General features: G+C 42.6%; 1 long non-coding RNA gene across 1 annotated transcript; it reads left to right on the forward strand.

Moving 5' to 3' along the window:
- The first annotated feature begins 2,856 nt into the window (after window positions 1-2,856).
- LOC145389518 (uncharacterized) lies at window positions 2,857-8,595 on the forward strand. The gene is made up of 3 exons (XR_013895483.1): window positions 2,857-3,035; window positions 4,679-4,841; window positions 8,458-8,595. It is a non-coding gene; the product is annotated as an uncharacterized LOC145389518 (long non-coding RNA).
- Window positions 8,596-16,232: the final 7,637 nt, after the last annotated feature.

Raw genomic sequence — 16,232 nt, forward strand, 5'->3', positions numbered from 1 at the left:
GGGACTCTTCATCTGTTGTATAGTACTCTTTTCTCTGCCAGTTATCATGAAAATTTCTTTTTGTTCCTCCTCCTTCATATCCAACTTCAATTAGGTTGTGGTCAGATAGGTCTGATTGATTTTGCGCCTCATCTATTTTCATGTATTTGTATTTGTCATAGAACCTTTGGTTAACTAGTACAAGATCAATGGCACTTTTGCTGTTTCCTCTCTCCCATGTATATTCTCCCTCACAGTTTTGGTCATTGTTTAGTAGTATGAGGTTGTATTCCTCCATCCATTTTACTACATCCTTCCCTTTTTTGTCTAATTTCTGTGATCCTATGAAGCCTAAATGCGCATTGAAGTCCCCTAGCATTATAAACGGCTCCTCTTTCATATTTTCTAGTATATTCTCTATTTCTTCTTTTAATCTGTCATATCTCTGTTTATCTTCTTCCTTCTCCCCTGCAGGTAAATATACTAAAAGTAGTTTATATTTGAAATTTATCATATTGCAATTGCTAAAGAGTAAGTCATTATTTATAGTTGTTATTTTCTCTACTTCAATACCTGTTTTCCTTTTGAATAGGATTAACAAACCTCCTCCCTTTTTGTCATTTATATTTCTCATGCTGCTTACATATTTAAGGCCATTACTTATTTTAACTTTATCAATTTTTTGTTGAGTTTCAGTTAGGCACATTAACTCTCCTTCTGATATAATTGTTGCTATTTCCGTTATTTTTACATTTGTTAATCCTTGTATATTTAGTAATTTTATTTTATTTGTATTTTCCTTCTTGTTTCAATCTCTTCTCTCATCTTTCCTTTTTAGTTGGCCTTTGTTTATGTACCAGCCTGTCTCTCCTTTTTCTCTTTTTTCTTTTAGCTGCTCCCACAGCAATTTATTTTCCTCTCTTTCCTTCCTAGTCATATCTATTACTATTGAGATTCTTTTGGCTTCTACCTTTTGTGTATTTTTCAGATTCCTAGCCTTTTTTAATACATCCCATTTCATTTTTGTTTCTTTAAGTTTGAGAAGTAGGGGTCGTCTTCTTGTACCTTCATCTCCTTTACTGCCTAGCCTTATTGCATCTTCTATTTCAATATCTCTTACTTTTATTTCCTCCTTGATTATTTCTGTACATAATCTTACATCATCATCTATCCTTTCCCTAGGGTTACTATTCTCGGATTCTACTAAGTTATATATTATTATATTTTTCTTCCTTCTTTCTTTTTCTTCTTTTTCTTTCATATCCTCTAGAATTTTCTCTCTAATTTCCTCTTTTGTGTCCTCTTTCAGCTGTTCTTCTACTCTGTCCTCTCCTTTAATTTCTTTCATGACCTCTTCCTTTGCTTCTTTCTTTAATTCCTCTTTCATGTTATCTAGCTTACTGTCCCATTCCCTCTTTAAATCCTCCTTTAAATCCTCTAGCTTCCTATCCCATTCTGTGGTCTTTTCTCTGAAGATTATATGTATTTCTTCTCTTAGCTCGTCTATTTTCAATCCTATATTCTCATTCTTTCTGGGACTAGCTGCCATTCTTCTTTTTGCTTGTGGTCTGCAGGTCTTGCATACCCATATTTGTTCTTCATCTCTTAGTTCTCTATACAGGGTAGGACTGACCTGTTCACAGATGATGTGGTACCACCACTCACACATATCACATTGTAGTCCTCTTTCGTTCTCCTTTACCCTTTTCTTGCATCCCCTGCACTCGTCGTTATCCACCCGTCTTCCCTTATCATTATTTGCCATTTTTGTTTTGTTTACTTTCCTCCTTTTTTTGTTATTTTGGTTTGATTTGGAGCTCAGCTCTTCTTACATCCACGTGGCCGAAGCAAACGTTTAAAGTCAAAGCCCCTACCGGTAAGCCCGTCCCTACATGAATTATTTCTCAACAAGAAATGCACATAGTATGTTTCTTATGAAGTGATTAATAAGGTTCATGGAGAAAGGACAACCCAAATAATGAATGCAATGGCATTTAATTACGTTTCTTAGAGAAAAAGTTATTTTTTTTTTTCAATATGCATCCAGTTTTCTGAACTCCTGTATATTAAGAATAAGAAAAATAAAGTTTACATAGCTTGTTTTCAGCATAGTTAATGATAATATGTTTCTTTGTCTAGATAATTCCTCTAAGTATTCATGATGCTCCTGAGGGTGAAAATACAAAGTATACGTTATATGATAGAGGAACAGTTAATAAATACAGCGATGTCATATTTCCTGCCACGAAATTGGATGTGGAAATTTATCTTCAGCTCCGAGGAAGCAGTTTATAACACTTTTTGCATTTCAGTATCAGATTTCATTGGTAATCAGCACAGCAGTATGGCTAACTTAAGGCCTGAATGGAAAGAAAACAGCAAAGCTTTACTCTTTATAACTGCATAAAAGACACAATATTTATTGGCCGTTTTTCTAATGAAAAATTCTACTAATTATTAATTGAATATCTGAAATCCCTAGGTTTTTAAGAATTTTGCCTGGGCATATATGAGAGAGGGGGGTGTGAGTTGGGAGCAGGGCAGTGAAATGGCGAGGGACAGGGTGATGTGGAGGCGATTTGTTTGTGGCCACCCTGAATGGGATTGAGGCGTCTGGCAATGGATGGATGGTCTTTCCATCTCTACGTCTTTGAAAATTAGTAAAAAATCCCCAGGTTTAGGGATATGTCCCAACAGTTAGCAACACTGCTGTGGTGAGATGAGTAAAATAAGGCATCAGATAAATGTGGTGTAAGAAATGAAGGCCCTGTTGATGGCCAAAGGCTGGTGGGAACTGGAATACTCGGCCATACAATACTCACATTCTCTTAGCCATTCACAAAGACCTAGTTCCATGTTTCCTTTTTGGCAGGATGTTCTGAGTGAGTGCCAGTTCAAAAGCCACACCTCAGTGAAGCAGCGATGACCCTCACACCAAGACCTGTGGCCGATGCTCAGAACTGTTGGCCAAGATGGGCCGTGCAGTGTAGTGAAGGATTTTATCACCACCTCTTTAAGGCATGGTAGAGCCTGTGCATTTCTTCTTGCTGAGATGGGTAAAGAGCTTCATTTTCTGCTCTTGTTGTTATTTTCTTCTGTATGCTACATACTGTAGTGCTGTCACCCTCCATAACTCTGTGACCCCATTAGTGCACAATTTTAACTCCCCAAAGAATACATTTGTACTTTCAGGCAAACACAATTTTGTGGATAAAACAATGGTTTTCTGATTATTTTTTGTGGTTCATTTCATTTTGACTCATTTTCAGAATTGCCTCGTTTCCCTGTTTTTCCTGCCTCCTCCGTCCCTCTATTGAATGTAGGAACCCATGCAGAGAAAAGAAACATTTTTGCTGGAAAATAATGGTTCATATCAAATGGATTGAATAACAAATTGGAAAACCCATGTTTTATCCAAACCTAACCACATCTAACTTAACCTGACTGGGTGCCTTTGCTCCTCAGACTCCCCAAAGCATTAATGTAACCTCATCTAACCCAGCCACACTGCAGGGAAGAAAAATGGGACAATGAAGGTGGCAGTTTTAAGCATTAATCTAACTTTATCCAACTAAGGAAGTGGTAAAGGAAGTGGTTGTTGCTGGTGATGAGAGGAACCAATAGAAAATAAAACTGTATACCCACTGTTTGCCAGTCAGTATAAAAAATACAACACACCCTTGTTATACAGTCACTATAGTGTACAGTCATTTGCTTGTGAGATCAATACAAATTTAACATATTTTTATTATACAGTCACTGTGATGCCTGATTTCTCATTACCAGTCTGTGATCTTTTTCTTGCTTTCATGAATACAATGCAAAATACATTAAACAATTGGCCGTGTGGAGAGTGAGAGACTGACAAGGAGAGTGTATGTGAGTGAGGCGGAGGGGGAGAGGGAGGGGGAGGCCAAGGATGAGATGGAGGGATGGAGGGGAGAGCTATATGAGAGAGAGGGGTGTGAGCTGGGAGCAGGGCAATGAAATAGCAGGGGATAGGGCAACATGGAAGCGATTTGTTTGTGACCATCCCTTACGGGATTAAGGCATCTGGCAATACTGTAGATGGATAGAGAGTTTCAAAAATGCATGGCAGTTGTAAAATGGTGGTGTGCTGTACCCAGCAAAACATCACCAGATTAGCAAGTGGAAAAGCAGGTGAATATACAATAATGAAAGTAGTAGAATCAGTTAGTTTCAGGAAAAGGTGTATATTGAATTTATCTCATTAAAACCAAGAAACAGTGTGCACCAAAGTGTGTGCTGAGTGAAGTATGGTATTCTTGCCAGCAGACTGGCAGAGTTCACCATCTAACCAAATCTCTCCCGGTAAATGGTACCGTAATGTTAGTAATTCATTTTCATTTTTTCATTCATTTTTTTTCATCATCCAATCCTACATTGCCCCATGAGGAGCATAGGAGCCCGGGGCTAGGCAAAGATGAGAGTGGCCAGCCTCACTCATCCCTGAGTGGCATTACATGAGCAATGAACCCCAGCCACACCTTGGATATAAACCTGCACCGGCTCAGTCTGATTGGAGCACCGTAATTACCCACTAAACCACCAGGCACCAACATTTGGTTATATGGTTACCGCCCAGTGTAGTATTTTTTTTTTTTTTTTTTAAATATGTGAAGTAACTCTAGATGTATGGGCGCACAGCATATTTTCCTTAGAGTGATCCTTTTCACAGGCTGATATCTGAAAGCATCAGCCCGGTAAGGAAGGCAGCAAGAAGGAGGCGCTGCAGATCTTGGCTGAACCATGCAAGTCATTATTGCTGGGAGATCCTGACGGGGGGAAGGGTGGTTGCCTGGACACCTGCATGAGGGGACCTTCGTGGATGGAGTGAGAAGGTGAGTGATGCTTAATTTGTACTTATGTACCTAGGAGGAAAATATGGAAGCTGAAAAACCAAGTAGTAAGGGATGCCTTCTATAGCGAGTTGAGGAGAGTGGTGGCTGAACAGGGAGCTGTAGACAGAGGCGTTAATGAACAGTACAGAGCCCTCAAGAACAATTTCTTGAGAGTAACTGATGTAACATGCGGCTGGACAAGAGGACCACCAAGACATAAAGTAACTTGGTGGTGGGATGAGGGTGTAGAAGCTGCAGTTAAGGAGAAAAGAAGGCTTTTCCGGGAATGTAAGAAGGGTGGTAGCAAAGAGGAATATTTGGCTGCCAAGCATAGGGCTAGAAGAGAGATATACAGGGCAAAGTCTGAGTCACAGAGACAATTACTTGATAACCTAAATCATGGGGAAAGGAAAAATATATTTAGGGTGGCAGGTCAGGTGAAGAGGGATAATCGGGATATCATAGGTGAGCAGTGTGTGAAGAATGATGAAAGAAGGGTAGTGGTGAACAGTGAGGATATTAAAGATGCATGGAGAGAGCATTATAACTGGTTGTTGAATGAGGAGTTTGACTGGGACAGGGAAGGTTTGGAGCCAGCAGATCCAGTGTCTGGCCCTTGGCCTTTGATTGATACTGCTACTGTGAGTGAGGCAATAGGCAGGATGAGGGTGGGGAAGGCAGCAGGTGTGTCTGGGTTGACTGCCGAAATGTTGAAGGCCTCAGGCGATATAGGGGTGAGTTTAGTCACTGACCTGATAAATAGGATTATTTATGAGTGTGTTGTCCCAGATGATTGGCTGAAGAGTGTAATTGTAAATGTGTATAAAGGGAAGGGTGATGCCCTGGAAAGAGGAAATTATAGAGGTATAAAGCTTTTAGATCAGATAATGAAGGTAATGGAGAGAGTTTTAGAAGGTATGATTAGAGAAAGAGTGAATATTGATGAGATGCAGTTTGGGTTTATGCCAGGTAGGGGGACCACTGATGCCATATTCATTGTTCGACAGCTTCAGGAAAAATATATTGGTAGGAGAAGGGATCTTTATTTTTTTTTTTAAATTTGGAAAAGGCCTTTGACAGAGTCCCTAGAGAGGTGGTGAAGTGGGCAATGAGAAAGCTTGGCTTGGAGGAGTGGCTGGTTAGGGTGGTTATGGCCATGTATGTGGGTGCTCACACCCAGGTGAGAGTGAATGGAGATTTGAGTGATGAGTTTTCCGTGAACGTTGGTGTGCATCAGGGGTCAGTCTTGAGTCCCATGTTGTTTATCATGGTTCTTGAAGCCCTTTCACGTGACTTTAGAAACGGACTCCCGTGGGAGTTGTTGTATGCTGATGATTTGGTGTTGATTGCAGAGAGTGAAAGGGAGGCGGAGGAAAGGTTTAGGAAGTGGAGAGATGGTATGGGGCACAAGGGTTTAAGGGTAAATGCAGATAAAACAAAAGTGATGATATCTAGGGTTGGTGGCGGTACTGTCAAAGACGAGGGAGAGTGGCCACGTGCAGTTTGCCACAAGGGCGTGGGAAGTAATTCCATCTTGTGCGGTGTGTGTGATAAATGGGTGCATAAGAGATGTAGTGGTATCAGAGGTAGGCTGCGAGATAATGCTGATTTTATGTGTACGGCGTGCCGGGGTGAGCAGGTGGAGATTGTCAGACGTGAAAGGATTGGACTTGCTGGTGAATCTCTTGAGTGTGTGAAAGAGTTTTGTTATTTGGGAGACATGTTGTGTGCTGGAGGTGGGGCTGGAGCAGCTCTGTGGCTAGGGTGAGAAGTGGTTGGAAGAAGTTCAGGGAGCTCTTGCCTCTCCTGACATTGACTGGGCTCTCCCTACGTGCTAAGGGGTCTTTGTATGCAGCATGTGTTAGGAGTGTAATGCTGTATGGCAGTGAGACCTGGGCAGTGAAGGAGGAAGACATTCGCCGGCTCAGACGTACAGAAATGACAATGATTAGGTGGATGTGCAGTGCGTCCCTGCGTCCAAGGCCTGGAGGGGCTGGGTTTACAATGGAAGAGTTGAGAGGTAGGATGGGACTGGAGTGTATTGGTGTTGTGATGAGGAGAGGTAGATTGAGGTGGTTTGGACATGTGGAGAGGATGAGGGATGATAATTGGGTGAGGAAGGTGAGAAGTGTTAATATTGGCGGTGGGGTTATGAGGGGTAGACCGAGAAAGACATGGGACGAGGTCATTAAGTGTGACCTTAGGGTTAAGGGACTGAACAGGGAGGCTGCAATGGATCGTGCAGCGTGGAGAGCCGCCATTAGGTGACCAAGGCCGACACATGCAAGCATGTTGGAGCCTTTAAAAACGAAACAAAACGAAATGAACTTACCCAGAATGAATGAGAATTGCAAGGCTTGATGAATAAAAATATTGATGATAATGACATATGTATTTTCCTTTTTCTGGATCATAACTGCTCCATGTATAAGAGTGAGAAGAGAATTGATGATGATGATGATAGGAGTGAATGGAGATTTGAGTGATGAGTTTTCCGTGAATGTTGGTGTGCATCAGGGGTCAGTCTTGAGTCCCTTGTTGTTTATCATGGTTCTTGAAGCCCTCTCACGTGACTTTAGAAACGGACTCCCGTGGGAGTTGTTGTATTCTGATGATTTGGTGTTGATTGCAGAGAGTGAAAGGAAGGCGGAGGAAAGGTTTAGGAAGTGGAGAGATGGTATGGGGCACAAGGGCTGAAGGGTAAATGCAGATAAAACAAAAGTGATGTTATCTAGGGTTGGTGGCGGTACTGTCAAAGACGAGGGAGAGTGGCCATGTGCAGTTTGCCACATGGGCTTAAGTAATTCCATCTTGTGTGGTGTGTGTGATAAGTGGGTGCATAAGAGATGTAGTGGTATCAGAGGTAGACTGCGAGATAATGCTGATTTTATGTGTGCGGTGTGTCGGAGAGCAGATGGAGATTGTCAGACGTGAAAGGATTGAACTTGCTGGTGAATCTCTTGAGTGTGTGGAAGAGTTTTGTTATTTGGGAGACATGTTATGTGCTGGAGGTGGGGCTGGAGCAGCTCTGTGGCTAGGGTGAGCAGTGGCTGGAAGAAGTTCAGGGAGCTGTTGCCTCTCCTGACATTGAGAGGACTCTCCCTCCATGCTTAAGGGTCTTTATATGTGACATGCAGTAGGAGTGTAATGCTGTATGGTAGTGAGACCCGGGCAGTAAAGGAAGAGGATATTCGCAGGCTCAGACGCACAGAAATGACAATGATTAGGTGGATGTGCAGTGCATCCTTGAGTGTGAGGCCTGGGGGGGCTAGGTTTACGATGGAAGAGTTAAGAGGTAGGATGGGACTGGAATGTGTTGATGTTGTGATGAGGAGGGGTAGATTGAGGTGGTTTGGGCATGTGGAGAGGATGGAGGTTGACAGTTGGGTGTAGAAAGTGAGAAACGTTAACTTTAGAGGTAGGGTTGTGAGAGGTAGGCAGAAAAACACCTTGGATGAAGTCCTTGACTGTGACCCCAAGGATAAGGGACTGAATAGGGTGGCAGCTAGAGTTTGAGTTGCATGGAGAGCCGCCATTAGGTGATGTAGGCTGATGCATGCAAGCGTTGCAACCATTAAAAAACAAAGATGACACTGATAATGGTTTTTGTCGGCAGATGGAGGAGTGGATGGTGAGTGTCATGGTGCCATCTTGTTCTGACATCAAGGTTGGCTGGAAATTGATGGAACCTGCTGACAGACAATACACCAGAGAGGAAGAAGATGGGAGAAACCTTTACTTTGCAGTGAACCAACGTGGCCTGCTGCTGTGATGATGATGCTGGACAGAATTGCAAGAAATATGCAGCCATTCATCTGGCAGTGATTTAAAAGGTAAACCAGATTTCCTTTCCATATCCTTTGTAGATGCAGGCCTGGTCAGTCAGCCACACCCCAAGGATTTTTATACGCAGTGTCACTCTACCAGGGAGCCATTGGGTACGTCAGCTTAGCACCCTAGGAATTGTCAGGCATTAGGTTCTTCACTAGTTTAGCAAAGGCCAGGATGATCCCACATGTCTAGTGCTTCTGTATGTGTGAGAATTATTATTATTATTTTTTTTTTTCAGGAGTTTCTGTGTAGTATCTCTTCTTTAGTGATTACTGTTTGCATAGTACATGATAACATTTGTCTTTTGTTGCTGTTTATACCTTCTTAGTATTGTATCAGCATAGTCTGCATCAGTAGCACCAGCACAACCACCCATACCTCTTTTCCTACCCTTGGATGGGGGGCGTGTGAGGTCCAGTGTAGAGAGGCAAAAAGAGAGAGAGAGGGAGAGAGAAAATAACTAAGTCTGTCCAGTTGAATGAACCACACTAATAATTCCAGCTTCACATTAGTAACATCAGTTTAACATCATAGTATTTGCAATGATTGATTATGTGTGTGTGGATGAAAGGATGCGAAGATGTGTAAAGGATGCAAGAGTGTATAGAGGTTGGGGGAGTGGACTTTCTGACCACTACTTGGTGCTGGCCAGAATTAGAATGCAAGTAAGATGGAGAAATAGAAGAAGGGAAAGACGAGAGGAAGGAGTAGTTGCAAGGAGAGTGGAAAGGTTACAAGAGGATGAGAAAAAGGCAGAGTATAAGAGAGAAGTGGAGGAACGATTGGGCAAATATGAATTGGAGCAGATGGGAGACGTGGAAGGTGTGTGTAAGATATTTACAGAAGAAATATGTGCAGCATGTGATGTGGTGTGTGGAAGGAAGAGAAGACGGAGAGGGGTGCAAGGAACAGCGTGGTGGACTGAAGAGGTGAAACAGGCTGTGGCACAAAAGAAGAAAGCATACAATGAATGGATGAGAAATAGGGGCGTGGAAGAAGTTGAGAGGCGGAAGAGAGAGTTATATGTAGAAAGAAAGAGAGGTGAAAAGATTAGTAAGAGAGAGTAAGAAGAGAGTGGATGAGGAATTTGGAAGGAATTTGAGTGTAAAGTGGAGGGACTGTAAGAAAATGTTCTGGAAAGAGGTGAAAAGAGTAAGACAGGGTGGAAGTGAAGTTAGCAGGGGAGTGAAAGATAAAAATGGTAGATTACTAGTGGAGAAGGGAGAAAAAGTGAGCAGATGGAGAGAACACTTTAAGGAATTGTTGAACGTGGAGGATGGAAGTAATGCGAGTATAAGTGGCTGGGGAATGGCTGGGAGAAGGAGGGAGGTGAGAAGACAGGAAGAAATCAGTAGGATAGAAGTTGTGGAAGCAATGAAGAAAGTTAAATTGGGGAAAGCCCCAGGAATTGATGGAGTGTGTGGTGAAATGCTGAAGCATGGGGGAGAGATAGTAGTAGAATGGATGTGGAAGATGTGCAGATTGGCCTGGGAGGAAGGTAGAGTCCTGGAGGATTGGAAGTCAGGTATAAGTATTCCCTAGTACAAAGGAGAAGGGGAAAAAGAAGTGTGTGGTAATCATAGGGGCATTTGTCTTCTTAGTATAATAGGAAAAGTGTATGGTAGGATACTTATAGACAGGGTTAGGGAAAGAACAGAGAAATTAGTTGGAGAAGAACAGGGAGGCTTTAGGAAGGGAAGAGGTTGTGTAGATAAGATATTCATTCTTAAATCTTTAGTGGAAAAGTTTCTAGAGAAGGGAAAGAAGTTGTATGCGGCTTTCATGGATTTGGAGAAAGCATATGACAGGGTGGATAGACAAGGATTGTGGAAAGTGTTAAGAATATATGGAGTAGATGGGAAGTTGTTGAATGCTGTGAAGAGTATGTACGATGGTGCGAAGGCTGCAGTGCGTGTGGATGGTGAACTAAGTGAATTTTTCTCTTTGAAAGTTGGTTTGAAACAGGGATGTGTCATGTCTCCATGGTTGTTCAATCTGTACATGGATGGGGTAATAAAAGAGGTACAAGGTAGGGTAGTGGATGTTGGAGTGGCCCTGGTGAGAGAGGATAGTGTTTGGAAACTCCCTGTACTGTTGTTTGCAGATGATACTGTGTTGTTGAGTGAAGACGAAGGGGAGCTGCAAGGCTTGGTGGATGAGTTTGAGAGAGTGTGTAAGAAATGGAATTTAAAGGTGAATGTAGGGAAGAGTAAAGTGATGGTCTTTGAGAGAGGTGAAGTCAGTGAATGTACAGCGAGGTTGGATGGTGAGGAATTGGAAAATGTGAGTACGTTTAAGTACTTGGGTAGTGTGATGAGTAAGGATGGAGGTTTAGAGGGTGAAGTGCTTGAAAGGGTACAGCAGGGAAGAAAGGTTGCTGGTTCTTTGAAAGCAGTGATAAGAAACAGGGAAGTGAGCATGGAAGTGAAAAAGTTACTACATGACAGTATTGTGATACCAACTCTAACATACGGAAGTGAAGCTTGGACATTGTTGGAAGGACACAAGTCAAGAGTGAGAGCAGTGGAAATGAGTTATTTAAGAGGAGCCTGTGGAGTCACATGGAGAGACAGGCTGACGAATGAGGATATAAAGGAGCGTTGTGGTGTGGATGTGGATGTGATAGGAAGCGTTATGAGGAACACACTGAGGTGGTTTGGCCATGTGGAGAGGATGGAGGGTGAAAGACTGACGAAGAGAGTGTATGTGAGTGAGGTGGAGGGGGGAAGAGGGAGGGGGAGGCCGAGGATGAGATGGAAGGATGGGGTGGAGAGGTATATGAGAGAGGGGGGTGTGAGTTGGGAGCAGGGCAGTGAAATGGCGGGGGACAGGGCGACTTGGAGGCGATTTGTTTGTGGCCACCCCAAACGGGATTGAGGCATCTGGCAATTGATAGATAGATAGATAGTATTTGCATCAGTTAACATCATAGTATTTGCATCAGTTAACATATTAGTATTTGCATCAGTTAACAACATAGTATTTGCATCAGTTAACAACATAGTATTTGCATCAGTTAACAACATAGTATTTGCATCAGTTAACAACATAGTATTTGCATCAGTTAACAACATAATATTTGCATCAGTTAACAACATAGTATTTGCATCAGTTAACAACATAGTATTTGCATCAGTTAACAACATAATATTTGCATCAGTTAACAACATAGTATTTGCATCAGTTAACAACATAGTATTTGCATCAGTTAACATATTAATATTTGCATCAGTTAACAACATAGTATTTGCATCAGTTAACATCATAGTATTTGCATCAGTTAACAACATAGTATTTGCATCAGTTAACATATTAATATTTGCATCAGTTAACATCATAGTATTTGCATCAGTTAACAACATAGTATTTGCATCAGTTAACAACATAGTATTTGCATCAGTTAACATATTAATATTTGCATCAGTTAACATCATAGTATTTGCATCAGTTAACATATTAATATTTGCATCAGTTAACAACATAGTATTTGCATCAGTTAACAACATAGTATTTGCATCAGTTAACAACATAGTATTTGCATCAGTTAACATATTAGTATTTGCATCAGTTAACTATCTATCTGTCTATCTATTGCCAGTCGCCTGAATCCCATAGGGGAGGCCACAAACAAATCGCCTCCACGTCGCCCTGTCGCCCGCCATTTCACTGCCCTGCTCAGTTAACACAGTAGTATTTACAACCCCAGGCTTATTTGAACATGAACCCTTCCTCTGCAGTCTTCCATCCTCCATTTGGAGATGTGGAGGAAATTGAGGAACGTTTGTTTAGCCAGGCAGGGGAGCCATCTGGTTTTTTCATTGCGTAAAGCAGATATTGAGATCTGCCCTTTCCTTTCCTCCATCCTTCTTTCCTTCCATCCTCTTCTGTCTTTCTTTCCTTCATTCATTCCTTGTCCTTCTGCCTGTGGGTGACTTTACACTCCCTCTTCTGTCTTTCTTTCCTTCATTCTTTCCTCGTCCTTCTGCCTGTGGGTGACTCTACACTGAGTGACAAGCCAAATAGTTTCCTGCACACCAGGAAACTATTTACTACGCTGGGTGGTAACCATATAACCAAATTATGGTTCCTGGTGGTTTAGTGGGTAATTACGGTGCTCCAATTGGATTGAGCCGGTGAAGGTTTATAGCCAAGGGGTGGTTGGGGTTCATTGCTCATGTAATGCCACTCAGGGATGAGTGAGGCTGGTCACTCTCATCTTAAATGTCAGGACCAACTGCCTAGCCCCGGGCTCCTACGCTCCTCATGGGGCAACGTAGGATTGAATGATGATGATAATGATAAAAATGACAGCATGTTTCCACCTAAAGAATTCCTGTATTGGGGTTGGCCGTGGCACAGCTGATATTCTCAATGTACTGGAAGCCAAACCAAAAGCCTATCCATCTATCTATCTATCTATCTGTTGCCAGATGCCTTAATCCCGTAAGGGGTGGCCACAAACAGATCACCTCCATGATGCCCTGTTCTCTACCATTTCACTGCCCTGCTCCCAGCTCACCCCCCCCCCCTCATATACCTCTCCACTCCATCTCTCCTTCTCATCCTCGGTCTCCCCCTCCCTCTCCCTCCCTCTACCTCACTCACATACATTCTCCTCATCAGTCTCTCAAAGAAGCCACAACCAGCTAATTACCTTCCAACAGTTGCTGGAAACTGTTGGGTAAAAAACAGCAATTTGGGATATATGATACAATTTGTAACAATGTGAGAGTGTGTGCTTGGATGTTGACTCTTCTATACAGTCAGTTGGATAAAAAGCCTAATAATATGCAGGATAAATGACTAAATAAGAGATGTTATTAAATCAGCAAAGGCACTGGGAATGTTAGCCTGAGTAGCATAGGTGTGAGGGTCATATTAACACTGAGTGTGTGAAGGTGTGGACAAACTTGTAGTGTTTAACAGTTACTTCTTGCAGCAGGACACCAGGACTCAACATCTGACTTACCTTACCTTGCCTTAGCCATAGCTCCTGTAAGTGGTAACATTCTTACCATCCAGGATTATGAGTTTTTCAGGAGATTTTGTGAAACAGAAGTTTGACCAGAATATTTAGAGGTTAGATAGATTCCACACTCTCACCTTAAATGTTAGGATCATCTTGCCTAGCCCCGGGCTCCTACGCTTGTCATGGGGCAACACAGGATTGGATGATGGATGGATGGATAAATGTTCAGCAAAACTGTTTAGGGCAAAGTTGTGCACCTAGTTGTTGTGGGAGAGTTGATATTTGCACGACCTTCATGGTTACTGAAAAGGATTGCTCATTGAACACCTGTTTCAGCCACTCATTAAAGAAAACACCTCAGTACACCTGAAAGCTTGTTCTTAATTATTCATTCACTTCATCTGTCCATCTATTTATAGCCTGATGCCATAATCCCATAAGGGGTGGCCATTTGTCTTTGAGTTAGTGGTTTTGTGGGGAGGGGCACTAACCCTCCACCAACCCACTTGTTGACACATAGGGAACATGTGTGGGTTGGTTATATGGTTACCACCCGGCGTTGTAAATGATTTCCTGGCTTACAGGAAACCATTAGGCTTGTTACTCAGTGTAAAGCCACCTGATAGGGAAACAGGTGTAATAACAAGTAACAGGAAAGATGAGAAAAATGGCAAGAGAGGAGGGCAGACACAGAAAAAGAATGATAAATGTGAAGGAAGAAGTAGGCAGCACTACATCAAGTGAGTGGATGATAGTGGTCACCGCCTACCACCGTTCTCTTGGTGTGGGATAAAATAAGTACAGTAGAGCAAACTAATGCAGGCATATCATTTATATTATAATTAATTTTGTGGCAGCACCAACAGACCCCTCCATATATGACATACAGCAGTGCAGGGTGTTGCCAATTTACTTTCATAAAACTGTCTGTGCAAAACAAATACAAATAATTCCAAAGCTTATTTTGTGTGGATGGGATGGAGTGGAGAGGTATATGAGAGAGGGGGGTGTGAGCTGGGAGCAGGGCAGTGAAATGGCGGGGGACAGGACGACATGGAGGCGATTTGTTTGTGGCCACCCCTTACAGGATTGAGGCGTCTAGCAGTAGATAGATAGGTAGATTATTTTCTATATAGTGCACATCACATGTTTGGTCCTCCCTTGGAAAGCTTATTGTATTTAGCATCTTGTTCCAGAGTTCTTTCTGTAATCTATCCATCTATCTATCTATCTATAGCCCGACACCGTAATTTCACAAAGGGTGGTCGTAGACAAAACGCCTCCAAGTTGCTCTGTCACCCACCATTTGACTGCCCTCCCCCCAACTCACTCCCCCCTCCCTCATATACCTCTCAACTCCATCCCTCCACCTCATCCTCGGTCTCCCCCTCCCTCTCCCTCCCTCCACTTCACCTACATACACCCTCTTAGTCAGTCTTTCATTCTCTCCACATGTCCAAACCACCTCAGTGTTGTTCTCTTTCCATCAACACTAATATTTTATAATGTCAGTAATGTCACCAGGGTTAACCAAATGTATCAAACAGCAGTAGACAAAATTTGAACATGTTACTCACCCAGGTCAGCTCTGGAACTGTCTCCCTCTCTATATATTTCCTACTTCCTATGACCTCTAGTCTTTCCAACGCAGTGTGTCCAGGCATCTCGAAATGAACAGATCTTGAATTTGGCTCTCTTTTGTGTTGTTTTTGTTTTTTCTTGGAAGGAACAATTTGTGAGCTCCTGGCCTTTGGTTCCTTCTTCCTTGCATAGAAAAAAAAAAAATATTATTGCTGTTTCTTGTGCTGATATCCCAGCTGTGATCACTGACATGTGCTACTTCAGGGGTATTCCCCGGGGATTCCCCAGAATAAATACAACTTCTGTCTATCTGTCTAATGCCAGACGCCTTAATCCCGTAAGGGGTGGCCACAAACAAATTGCCTCCATGTTGCCCTGTCCCCCACCATTTCACTGCCCTGCTCCCAGCCACCCCCCCCCCTCCCTCGTATACCTCTCCACTCCATCCCTCCATCTCATCCTTGGTCTCTCCCTCCTGCTCCCCCCCTCCACCTCACTCACATACACTCTCCTTGTTAGTCAGGTGCCAATAATGGATGGTATAAATACTGTATAGCATAGCATGTAATTAACCTGTGATGTAGGCAGCTGTGTTCAGTGGGATGTTTTATATGTTATCCTGCACCATTGTCTGGGTTAGATAAAGCTGAAATAAATTCTCTTACAGTTAATTTGTAGTAAACCATTATTATCATGGATATGTGGTAGGTGGGGGCGCTCACTATCCACTCACTCAATGTAGTGCTGCTCTCGGGTGTCTGCCCTTTCCTCTCCTCCTTCCTTCTTTCGTGTCTTCCTCTTCTGTCTTTCTTTCCTTCATTCTTTCCTTTTCCTTCTGCCTGTGGGTGACTCTACACTGAGTGACAAGCTAAATGGTTTCCTGTACACCAGAAACCATTTACTATGCTGGGTGGTAACCATATAACCAAATTTTGGTGCCTGGTGGTTTAGTGGGTAATTGCGGCGCTCCAATCGGATTGAGCCTATGCAGGTTTATATCCAAGGGGTGG

The sequence above is a fragment of the Coenobita brevimanus genome, unplaced genomic scaffold (genome assembly GCF_032717465.1).
Source record: "Coenobita brevimanus isolate Jiangsu-jjx unplaced genomic scaffold, ASM3271746v2 jjx.HiC_scaffold_118, whole genome shotgun sequence".
NCBI classification, from domain to species: Eukaryota; Metazoa; Arthropoda; class Malacostraca; order Decapoda; family Coenobitidae; genus Coenobita; species Coenobita brevimanus.